The sequence below is a fragment of the Tachypleus tridentatus genome, chromosome 12, assembly GCF_004210375.1.
Source record: "Tachypleus tridentatus isolate NWPU-2018 chromosome 12, ASM421037v1, whole genome shotgun sequence".
In the NCBI taxonomy this organism is placed as follows: Eukaryota; Metazoa; Arthropoda; class Merostomata; order Xiphosura; family Limulidae; genus Tachypleus; species Tachypleus tridentatus.
The window spans coordinates 18,935,888-18,949,352 of record NC_134836.1 but is presented as its reverse complement, the minus strand read 5'-3'; the positions used below and the strand labels follow the sequence as shown (position 1 = coordinate 18,949,352).

Below are 13,465 nucleotides of genomic sequence, written 5' to 3'. Positions count from 1 at the left end.
GAAGATTTCTGGATTTCGGAGCTGGCGAACCAGGTTCGAATTTGTGCGGTACCACAAAACACTTTCGGTACTTTAAAGTATCTGTATGTTACAAAAAGAATGGCGGTAATGACTTTAGCTTAATGATGGCTGGTAGGATAGTGCTGATCGAGTAGCTGCTTTTGGTTTTTTTTTTGGGGGGGAGGTGTCAGAAGTTCAAAAGTAGGGATATCGACAAGTAGTCTTTCTAGCTTGACCATAAATATAAATATAAACATATATCACTGAATACTTAACACTATTATACTCAGAATGTATATATATATACATATTGACGCTAAACTTTGGAACATTATCTCTGTAAATAATATCTACAATACATAATGCGAAACATGACAATAAAAATCACAATTATCTGTTCCTAAAAATCACGTCTGTGTTTAAGAGTAACCAGTTGAAATTCTTGTAGGAATTTTAGATACATAAAAATATATACTTTTTAAAATGCGTTTTAGTAAATCTTGCTGAATGCATTCCGTTATTAGAAATGAGATAGTATACATTTTTATTTGTTTGTAGTTAAGCACAAAGATACAGAATGTGTTATCCGTGCTGTGCCCACCACGAATATCGAAAAACTGATTGTTCGCAGACATACCGTTGTGCCACTGTTTTTTGTTATTGTTTTTTTATGCAACATATATAGTAATTCTGGTTCTTTTTACGAAGTAGGGATACAGCTTTATTCGTAAGACAAGTATTTTATCCTGTAAATTTAACATATATACGATAGTTTTAACTCCCTCAACATTATCATGTGTATTCATGTTTACCTAAATGTTACGTTCACATTCATCAACATGTGTCAGTAATAATGAATAAGGCCCGGTATGACCAGTTGTTTAAGGCATTCGACTTGTAATCTGAGGGTCGCGGGTTCGAATCCTCGTCACACCAAACGTGCTTGCCCTTTCAGTCATGGGAGCGTTATAATGTTTGGTCAGTCCCACTATTCGTTGGTAAAAGAGTAGCCAAAGAGTTGGCGGTGAGTGGTGATGACTAGCTGCCTTCCCTATAGCCTTACACTGCTAAATTAGGGACGGCTAGCGCAGATAACCCTCGTATAGCTTTGCGCGAAATTCAAAACAAACAAATAATAATGAATAGAGTTTCATCGTTTTCTGTTATCAGTCCTTAGTCTAATTTATGTTGGTAAAAGTTACAATAATTACATTTACTTAGTTTATCTTGTTCACAGTTATTGTTCGTGAAATGGATAATATACGTAGCGCCTGTCTGTCGTATTCCAGCCGGTTTGGTGAGTTCTGGTATTCGTCAAGCCATTACGATCACTATGAACTGTACTCAGGTCTATCAAGTAATAACGAACACCATATCTGTGGTCACGTTCACCAGCAACTGTCAGGCTATTGTAAATAATAATTGCGGTGTTCACACGGGTAAAACCACAAAATAAACTATTTTTTTGCGTTTACAGGTCTTATTAAACCATAATTTAAATCACGTGTTGTGACACCTTCCACCATACTCTGTCAAGTTATGCTCCTCAGAAACACAGCGGACTTGTACTTCTAGAAACCGGCTTTCGATACCCGTGACGGGAAGACTGAATAGTCCTTTGTGTGGCTTTGTGCTTAATATCAAACAACAACTGTACAGTTGTAATGTCCTTTAGTAGTCGTCTTAATATTGGCATGTCAGTTCATAACGGATATCACTTTCTGTTCAACGATATCAGCATTTCATTGGCTGTTGCAATTTAAACTTCTGGTGTACTGCTATCTAGATGTTTAGTAGTGTACATAAATCCTTTAATTTCATTTGTTGCTTTTAATTTCTGTCAAATGATACTGGAAATGGTTCTTTTTGTGTTACCCCTTACGGTCAATCACGCGTAATATTATTCGTAGGTTCAGTCTTTAATATATGACTAGTTACAATGGATAGCATGTCGATATTTGTAACATCAGTTTAATTTGCTCAGTTGGCATCTTGCAAAAAGAGTGCAACTAAATACAATCTCTTGTGATCTGTTCGTGTTGTGGAGTGTCCAAAGTACCAGATCAGAACCGTTTACTTCGCTCTTTCCCATGTTACAGTACGTGCTAAACCCCCTGTAAAAACTCCCAAATCATCACACTATGAATAAGAAAACTAGCTTTCTAAAAGTTTATTTCGAGGATTAAAAATTTCCTCTAAATGAAACTGTTACATAAATATGTGATAAGATCTGAAGTTGATTGGTTAAATAAACCAGTCTTAAATCTGTAGAAGTATCTTTCAATGAAACTCTTTCTGTCAACATCATCCTAAGATATAGCTCCAAGTGACCTTTAGTTCTAAAAAATACAAGAAAAAAGTTTATCCGTTCGTTAACTATAATGGGAAACTCAGTTAGTTACTAGGCAACAGCAGTTTGTCAATTAGCCCAATGAGAAGTCCTAAACTGCTCACTGTTGCTCTAATAGTAACGAATACAAAACCCTCTATACCTATGTATCATCAACATATATATATAATAACGTTCAAATTACGAGAAGAATTTCAAAACACGTGGTAACGACTACATAGCCCTGTAATTCTGCACATTAATCTAAGCGTAATAACAAAGTGAATTGTCATTTTTATTTACCTTCTACAACTTCTCGTAAATTAGTTTCATCAGAAGAACAGAATTAAACCTTTGGTTTTTAACGGTCCTGAACTATCTCTTGATTTATTAATGAAGCTACTTTGCTTGGTTTTTGTACAGTATCTTTCCAAAAATGATTGATCCCCAGTGGCACAGCGGTCTGCGGACTCATAGTGCTCAAAACCGCCTTTCGATACCTGTGGTGGGCAGAGCACCACTATCTTTTTGTGTACCTTTGTGCTTAATTACAAACAAAAATAATTTTAAGAAATTAAGGAACATTAACATGCAAGATAACTTTTATATATGCAGATGCTCTCTTACGAATAACAAATACAAAATGTTAAATAATTTATAAAGATATCAGAAGAAAATGAGTACAAAATCATGAAATTATATATATATACAAGCTTGCAGTATAAATTTTGGAAGTCTGTTTGTTTGGAATTAAGAACAAAACTGCACAACTGGGCTATCTGTGCTCTGCCCACCATGAGTATCGAAACCCAGTTCTAGAGATCGGAGTCTTCAGACATACCGCTGTACCACTGAAGGGGGGGTAACTGTTGGAGACTCAAACCATTAACCTCAGCCTACAGGAAGAAACGGGTTTCCTCCGGTGTTACGTTGACAAATGCCTAAAACTTATTAGTTTTTTTCAAAGCACAGAAAACAAAGTAGGTGGTGTGGACAGGAGAGTGGACCTGGAATCGAAGGAAGACCATATCTTTCAAACTTTTATATTATCTTTTAACTTACTAAGCACATTATCACTAATAGGCTAAATATGCATACATACATATTCATGAGATATTCAAATGTTGTGGCAATTTCTTTTATAACGTTCTTCTTTTAAGGTAACGTTTAAGATATTTGTTTCTGACGTGATTACGTCAGCGTGCATATTAATACTAAGTTTTATGTGCTATTCACCAGACGACATCACTTATCTGCGGAGTACAACCAGTAGGAAAAACATTATAGGGTTGGAGTTTTTTACGTTCTTTCGAGTTTTCATGTTGTTTTAGCCCGTTATACAGTTAGTGTTTTTTATGTATTGTTCGAGTTTTCATATTGATTTAGATCATCATACAGTTAGGTTTTTTAAGTATTACTTGAGTTTTCGTGTTGTTTTAGCGAATCATATAGCTGGGTTTTTAAAGTACTTTTTGAGTTTTCATGTTGTTTTAGCCCATTATATAACTGGGTTTTTAAAGTACTTTCAAGTTTTCATGTTATTTCAGCTCATTAATGTGTAACGGCCAAAGCTCCATGTAATTAAAAAATGTATATTTGTTATACATGAGATAAAGCAAAACTATAACCTTATTACCCAAAATATGTATTTTACTAGATAGTATATGGTATTTCAATCTGAGAATCACCTTGTGCGGGACATGGAAGGTGGGAAACACTAAGGTTCAAGCATAGCCATCCAATAATTTGAAGCTGTTGACCAGAGGCAACACCCGTTAGAGACCGCTAAATCATATAATGGAACTGACTGTTATGGTTATAATGCCATCCGCGGCTGAAGACACTGGATGTATTAAACAGAATATCGTGGCTCGAACTTTGTGCCTTCTAATTCGCAGTCTAATACGTTAACCACTAGACTATGCCCAGTCTTATTTTATTAAAAAGCATATTTCACAAGTATACTTCTAATTAACAGATTAATATCCATATTAAATGTAAAACGGTCATGTTAAAAAGTAATATATTTTATATTATATGATATACCTTAAAATACGTTTTAACTGTAACAGAAAATACTATTACGTAAATAACAAATTATCGGCCCGTCATGGTCAGGTGGTTAAGGAACTCGACTCGTAATCGGAGGGTCGCGGGTTCCAATCTTCGTCACACCACACAAGCTCGCCCTTTCATCCGTTGGTGCGTTATAATGTATCGATCAATCTCTCTATTCGTTGGTAAAAGAGTAGCCCAAGAGTTGTCGGTGGGTGATGATGACAAGATGCCTTCCCTCTTGTCTTACACTGCTAAATTAGGGACGGCGAGGGTTTTCCATTTAACATAGTTTTCGGATCTTATTTTTTTTTCGATATTGTTATCTGTGTAATGATTTTTATTAATAGGAGTTTTAATTATATTGGAAGTAGGACTGCAATAAATATTAAAACATTTCATTTTTTTAAATCATATCATTGTGAGTGTTGTTTGCTTTATAGAATATGAAAGCTACCCAACAAACAAAAAAAAACTGAAAATATTACTGAACGCTTCAGAGGAATTTTGGAAATTTTGTAAAATTACCACATTTAAAGCTCCGCGATACATTGATTAATAATATTCAACGCTCCAGGATGATTTAGGAAGACCATATAACACGTCTTTGCAAACTTAAAATACACAAAACATTTACAGAAAATTGTAATAATCGACCTCTAGTGGAATTTTGAAAGACCTCATAAAATGTTTTCGCAAAATTATGACAAATGAACAAAATATTCAACGCTCTAAGGAAGTTTAAGGAGTATTTTAGACGCTTTAAAAAATTAAATTATTGTGATTTTCAGCATAAAAAAGTAAAACGGGGTAATAATAGACTGAAACATTAAGTTTAACGTTTTATTGTCTTTAAACTGAGAACGTATATGTTAACTATATAGAAATATTATTACAAATTACCATTTGCAATTGTCACTAATTTTCATTTGGCACGAAAATTTTCCTATTTTCCTTTACTACGTAATAAACATAGTGCAGCACTACTTACAGATAGCGCACGAGTTGACTGTATACAGCTGGCTATAAAGCGACAGATAAGTACATTACGTAAACGTTGGATAACAAACCAATTCGAGAATTTCAGTTAAGTACAATCACATGGGTGTACATTCAACTGTGGAATGGTGATTACGTTCAAACACAAAGGGTTGCGTATTTTACATTAAAACGATTTTGAATATGCAAGCCATTTGACAGTTACAACAGATATAAAATCGTGTTGGAACGGCATGTAAAAGAACCATATTTAACATTGTTTGGCGATCGTATATATAGTGATGTCACTGAAAACTGATAGTTTCGGGGAAAATATGTAACACCCCTTCCAAACGCAAAATAGTCGTACACTCATACCATAAAGGTGGGTTCAATTCTGAAACACACATAAGGATAAGCGTACTTCTTGTACGTAATGTCAATGGAGAACAAAATAATATGGATCAACTCAGAGAGCCAGGTATATTAAAAAAGAAATATTTAAAAAGTCGTGATAAGCAAACTGCGGCGTCTTGTAACAGGTAGAAATCTATAACACACAGGTCAGTGGCATAAACTGTCCAAGTCTGCTAAGCAACAGTTCGTGACTTAACCAAAACGGATTTCCATTTGGAAAAGTAACACAACTTACATGTTCACATGTTGCTTCTATATCATATCTCTTCAACCGTCATATACTACAAGTAGCTTGAGGTTAAAACGAGTATCCTTACTAGTTAAGTCGCCCAACACTATACTTAAGTAATTCTGTGCATTCAGTTTCTTCAAACGGAATCTGAGATACCGTCGTTTTTGTTCAGGAGCTGTATTATGGAAAGCGAGCACAAAAAAGTAATGTGCTTTGGACATGACGAACTTACGACTTCATTTGCTGTTTATTTCAAGTTACTCCATCCAAATTTTCAGTATCTGTGAAGGTTTACATTAATAGTAGATGAAATTTGAGAAGTTGATGTCATGAAGTTTAAGTTTAATACTGTAAACCGAACAATCTGCTAGAATTTCTTATTACAACTTACTGCCATGTCACATCCACCATGTCGTGAGGTTTATCTGCATTAATGTAAAGCAAACAAAATGATGAAATTTCGTTTTAGATCTTACTGTTATGTCACATCCATAACGTCGTGAGGTTTATGTGTGTTATTATATAGGAGTAATATGTCACAATTTCTCACTACTACTTACTGTCGTGTCACATCTACAATACTGTGAGGTTTATGTTTGTTGTTGTAAAGTAAACAATCTGTTCAAATTTCTTATTATAACTCATTGTCATGTCATATTCACGGTGAACAAACTTGGTTTCGTTCGACGCCATGAAATCCTTTACGTGTGTGTGTGTGTGTATAAATATTGTGTTCCGACAACTATTGCTGTCAAGCCTACAGAAGAGTTCCCTAGACAACCAGCGGTTTGGTCATGCTACGCTGAGAATAAAATATGTTATAAGATGACCTGTAGATTTGTGTGTTTTTTTTACGGCACGACATATCGCTCAGATAAAACAATGTCACTCAAACGCTAAATCCGAGTGCAGGGAAATAAAAAGAAAGTCCACCTGCTATGGTCTGTAAATAAATCTCTATTACAGAGTAAATATTCGTAACTCTACATAGTAGTAGCAGTGCAAGTATCAATATTAAAATAACTTCGATTTTGACTTTCATATTTTACTTTCCATTCATGACTGTCGTATTTAGTTTGAAAGTCAGAAAAAGGTAAAACAAAACAGAACAAGCTCGCTCAATTAACCTAAATGTTCCGTGATGTATTACCGGGTCCTCAAAGTCAACATTTCCCTTGATTTTTAACAAGCTCATCATATAAGACCAACATTTAAAAGGCCCGGCATGGACAAGCGTGTTAAGGCGTGCGACTTGTAATCTGAGGGTCGCGGGTTCGCATCCCCGTCGCGCCAAACATGCTCGCCCTTTCAGCCGTGGGGGCGTTATAATGTACGGTCAATCCCACTATTCGTTGCTAAAAGAGTAGCCCAAGAGTTGACGGTGGGTGGTGATGACTAGCTGCCTTCCCTCTGGTCTTATACTGCTAAATTAGGGACGGCTAGCACAGATAGCCCTCGAGTAGCTTTGTGCGAAATTCAAAAACAAACAAAACAATACATTTAAAAACCAACTTCCATGTAACAAATGGGTCACAACAACAGATTTCAAGTTGCTTTAAAACTACGTCATAATGTTTTCATAGATCATTTAGAAATGAGTAGGTTTTCGAAAGGCACTTTGATTTTTTGTCAGTTGCACTACGTATCTATTATCCCGGAGCGAAATAACACAATAAATATTAACCTTGATGATTTTACCAAATGTTAAAAGCGTAATTAATCAACAGTTTCCAGATGAATCTATTACAGCTATTTTAACTTTAACAAAGTACAACTTGTTCTTTGCCTCACATGACTATAAACATTAAATTTAATTATATAAGAAAAGAGGTTTTACCCTAAAAAATGCCGTGATAGGCAGAGCACAGATAGCCCTTTCTAGAGTTTTGTGGTTTATAACAAAGAACAACTATAAGGCAGCCTTCCTTAAGTGAAATACCACCAGTCTAGTTGCATGTTTTCACAATAATAAAACTACCTGAACTCTGAATAAGAGAGAGAAAATTGACGTCATATGAGAATAGAGTTATACAGTTGAAACTACCTATCTTAAAGTTTACTTATACATGAAATTTCTGGTAAAATACTTACAAAATAATTCATTTTCCTCTAATTTTAAAGACGATAAAATTATAAAAGGATATTTTTTTAAATAAACACCAAGACATTTCAGCAAGCACAACATGGTTCATGGATTTAACTTGTGTGTTAAATCATCCTTTTTTCACTAATTAATTTTGAGAACTTACGATCGAAAGTAAAGAAAAATAACAATATGTCAACCGTGCTATAATGGTCTGTCGGTTGTTTCCAAACTTCAGCTTATTCTTGTTTTGAGAGACCAGTGACTTAAATTAGATCTTTGTTACATTGATAGGCCTGTATAATTATTAGAACGTGTCTTTTCTTTGTGAATTTCTGGACTGAGTGTCGTTCGTATTCAAAAAAAAAAAAAATTTCGACTTGACTCTTACATACTGTGCCAAATTAAATCTAGTATTTAAAAAAAACAATATCTATTTTCATGTAGTATCTATACATTTATTTAAATGAGAATTTGATAAACGTGAAGTGTTAAAAGAAGGTATTATTTTACATTCGTCCTGTAAGGTTGTCAAGGGTCAAGTGAAATTATTAACACTTTTAACAGTTTTAAAACTTCTATATTTGTATCTTGACCTACACCAGTGAGTTGCCGTTGCTGTTTTGGTACAAAGCTACACAATGACACATCTGCGCTCTGTTTTCAGAGTCCCCCGGTTGGGCAGCAGTAAGGTGACTTACAATGCTAAAATCAAGAGTTCGATTACCCACTCTGGACATAGCAGGTAGCCTTATATGACTTTGCTCTAAAACATACAACTATCTTTCGACGGGAATCGAACCACTGATATTAATATTGTAAATTTGTACACGCATCGCTGACCCAACATTCGACGCACCAAGTTACAGATAGGAGAGAAAGCTGTTAATAAACAAGCATCAACGAAATATAATACATGCAAATTTATTTCATTCGAAACTATCTGAATCTGGTAAATCCACGAACGGGATCTGTTTATTTAAAAAGACAGAGGAAAATCACAGAAGTTCGTTGTATTATAATTTAAAAACAAATAATGGAAGCAAAAATGAAATTGGACAATGTAATATTCATAAACAATAATTCAGTCTACGATTATTTTATCATTTAGCCATAAAATAACCATTTTTAAACAGTTAATTCTAAATAATTTTTGTTTCACCTTTAATTAAGACACTCTCCACAGCTTCATTGTTTGTTTGTTCTTTGAATTTCGCGCAAAGCTACACGAGGGCTATCTGCGTTAGCTGTCCTTAATTTAGCAGTGTAAGACTAGAGGGAAGGCAGCTAATCATCACCATCCACCGCCAATTCTTGGGCTACTCTTTTACCAATAGTAGGGTTGACAATCACATTACAACGCCCTCACAGCTGAAAGAGCGAGCATGTTTGGTGCGACGGGGATTCGAACCCACGACCCTCAAATTACGAGTCCAGTGCCTTAACCACCTGGCCATGCTGGGTCCCACAACTTCATTTGCCGGATAGGATGATATTGATCTGTTAAGCTGTTAATAACAGTATCTATTCCTGGTAGATTACTTAAAATTATTCACGTTACTAAGGCTGTACGAAGGGCAGTGATCTTAATCGGCTTATTTCAATTTTGTCTGCATTCGTATAATTGAAGATACACTATACAATATTGTGTTTCTCTGGAACACAGAAATCTTAAGTATTCGAAATTTGGTTTTAGTAATCATAAATCTTCTGAAAATTGTCTATTGGCAATTCTACAAAGCTTATTTGACGATACGAGGCTCAAATATTGCTAAGGCATTTGAATATGCTCATTGTGGCCCATGTGAAAATATTTAGGATATTATTAAAACTTACCAGATAAATAGGTGATGACACACCATAATGAAGAAATAAAGGATGAATTTTTGAACTCGCTTATTTATGTAAATGGTTTGATTCCGTTTCGTTACGTTCAAGAATAATTGGAATCTGCAGTCTTGTGAAAAAGTTAGGACACCCTATGAAAGCCTGTGTATTTGTGTAACATTTTTGGATATATAGATATTTAATTCCAATTTTAACAATACTCAGAGATTATAAGAATATAACTAAATAACTAAAACTGAAGAAAAGACTTTTCAAGATATTCTGTAAATGTAATTCTACAAAAATGCATATTCTAACTGAGGAAAAGTTAGGACACCCTACGCCCTAATAGCTAGTGTTACCCTCTTTGGCTGAAATAACTGTAGTGAGACGCTTCTTGTAGCCATCTACCAGTCTCTGACATCAGTCTGAAGAAAGTTTGCCCCACTCCTCAATGCAGAATTCTTTCAGCCGTGAGATATTTGAGGGGTTTCTTGCATGTACAGCCCGTTTCAAGTCACCCCACAGCATCTCAATGGGATTAAGATCTGGGCTTTGACTTGGCCATTCCAGGACTATCCATTCCTTAGTTTTCAGCCAGTCCTTTGTGGATTTACTGGTATGTTTTGGGTCATTGTCATGTTGCAGGGTCAAGTTTCGCTTCAGTTTTAATTTTCGTACAGATGGTCTCACATGATCCTCAAGCACCCTCTGATACACAATAGAATTCATGATGGATTCTATGATTGTGAGTTGTCCAGGTCCTGCTGCAGTAAAGCAGCCCCCAAACCATGACACTTCCACCTCCATGCTTCACAGTTGGTATGAGGTTCTTTTCCTGGAATGATGTATTTAGTTTACGTCAAATATGTCCTCTGTTCTGGTGTCCAAATAATTCAATTTTGGACTCATTTGTCCAAAGAACATTATTCCAAAAGTCCTGGTCTTTGTCTACTTTCTCTCTGGCAAACTTCAGTCTGGCCTTGATGTTTCTCTCAGAGAGCAAAGGTTTCCTCCTTGCACACCTCCCATGCAAGTCAAACTTGTGCAGTCTCTTTCTGATTGTAGAGGTATGCACTTTCATATCAACAGTAGCCAGAACCTGCTGTAGGTCCCGTGATGACATGTTAGGGTGTTTGGAGACCTCTTTTAGCATCTTGCAATCTGCTCTCGGGGTGAACTTGCTTGGACGACCAGACCTGGGCATGTTGGCAGTTGTTTTGAAAGCCCTCCACTTGTTGACTATTTTCAGGACAGTGGAATGGCTGATTTAAAAATATTTTGGGATCTTTTTAAATCCCTTACCAGACTCATAAGCTGCTACAATTTTCTTTCTGAAGGCCTCAGACAGCTCTTTTACTCTCACCATGGTGCTCATTCTCACTTCAACAGTCAGGAGCACACCAAACTAAATGTCTGAGGTTTAAATAGGGCAAGCCTCATTCAAAATGCTGAGTAACAATCTTTTAATCATGTGCACCTGGTGTGATACACCTGTGTGTGAGTTGAGCCATTTTAAGTGGGAATAAATGTGGGGGTGTCCTAATTTTTTCCTCAGTTAGAATATGCATTTTTGTAGGATTACATTTAAAGAAGATCTTGAAAAGTCTTTTCTTCAGTTTTAATTGTTTAGTTACATTCCTATAATCTATCAGTATTGTTAAAATTGAGATTAAATATCAATATATCCAAAAATGTTACAAAAATACACAGGCTTTCATAGGGTGTCCTAACTTTTTCACATGACTGTATATACTGACAAAATGACTCTTACAATAAAAGTTGAATCTTTCCAACTGTTTTAATTTATTCAGTAATGAGTTGTTTTCTATCGCTACTTGGTTTTCAATAGTTTGCTCGACCCAATACATGAGTATATCTAAGGAATTGTTAATGATGATTTGAGTCCAGTATTTATTCGATTAAGCTCCTAGGAGTTATTATTCCGAATTAGCTCAGATGGGAGGAATAAACTAAAATGATTTTAGTTTAGGGCTAGCACAGATAGCCCTCGAGTAGCTTTGTGCGAAATTCCAAAACAAACAAACATACACATATAATTTGTGCTAACGTAAGCAGTTTCACCAATTAAACTGTATCTGACTTCAATGATTTATGTTAATAACACAAACATTTCAAGTTGTTAAATCTTACCTTACTCAAATTATACATGCTAACGCAAGCAGTACTATCAGTTAAACCTTATCTTACCTTCTGTTGCTAACAGAAACACTATACAAGTCAAACATCAACAATTTCTGCTATTGATCTTATCGTATTCCGTCTTACCCCAATATTTTTGTTATTAATAAAAGCTCCACTATCGCTCCAATTTTGTTACTGCAGAACCATCAAACCAATTCCAATTTATCTTAACTATCACAGGTGGTATTACCATTAGTGATAGTTCATCTTACCTTCCCAAACGTTTCTCTTACCTTGCATTATTCGTACGAACACAAATAATACCACTGTTCAAATGTTATCTTAACGTGCATTTTTCTTGTATTAATGATTTTATAGCGTTGTGAACAATATTTACATACAGGTTACTTATCAGTATGACAAATATAAGTTTGTGTTAAATTGACCAGCTACATAATTGAAAATTTCGTCTTTTTATAAGCTGGAAAAATGAGAAGCTAATTTTATGCGACTTTTTTTACTGTTCTGAAATAACATGAGAATCGAGAGCTCCTTAGTTGTACTATAAGTTGTAGGCCTAAACTTAAGGGCACTCACTGTACCTACAACCAACTGCTTAAGAACAAGTATATTATATATGTAATCGAATCATCTTTTCATATTTGGTATAGAATCAACCTTCTTTTCTCTCCACTAAGAAATATTTCTCATAAATCTCATCTCTCAATTAACACATATAAAACATTAGCTTACTAAAAAACGTTTGATGACCTGGACATAGGCGCCGCCGACGGGTAACGGTGGTGTAACATCCCCGAGTCATGCCATGCATAGGAAGATATTCGACGGTACACGACTCATTAAGACAAACAAGACCACACTGTACCCTGATCAAATGAAGTATGTGTAGGTTGTTTTACTGAGATAATAATCCTCGATAGATTTTATCTCAATACACAGCAAAAGGACTTGACTTTTCCATTCACAAGCTATACTTAACTAGCTGGTATCATATCACTGTCTCGTCCACTTTCAGACCTGGCGAATAGAAACTTTCCTGCCCTCTAGTGGGTATTTTTCTCAAACACATAGTTTGAGAGTAAAATATAGATCTACTATCATAACGCTGCGATTTCGAAAGAGCTTCCACCTTCTTTCTCCCTAAGTTAATAAATATGTTTTTTTCCTTACAATTTATTTATTGGTGTTAGAAATGTGAGCTGCGAGTTCATCTCTGTTTCAGTTATTAATACAGCTTTAAAGTTAATTATTATACACATAAAAGTGAAAGCGGAAATTGACCAAAAATCAAACTTATACAAACGTCGAAACATGATAGTTGTGAATGAATGTCGATGAAAAACATAGACTTAGGTTAACAGGTCATAAAAATTCGAAC

General features: G+C 35.2%; 1 protein-coding gene across 3 annotated transcripts in view; it reads right to left on the bottom strand.

The window, feature by feature from the left end:
- The window catches only part of LOC143235067 (transmembrane protein 117-like), a 154,933-nt gene extending 141,815 nt beyond the window's left edge, over nucleotides 1-13,118 (bottom strand). For all 3 annotated transcript variants that reach the window (XM_076472843.1, XM_076472841.1, XM_076472842.1), the window contains exon 1: nucleotides 12,820-13,118. The gene's annotated coding sequence lies outside the window, so the exon portion shown is untranslated. The remainder of the gene's footprint in view (nucleotides 1-12,819) is intronic.
- Between the last annotated feature and the right edge of the window lie 347 nt (nucleotides 13,119-13,465).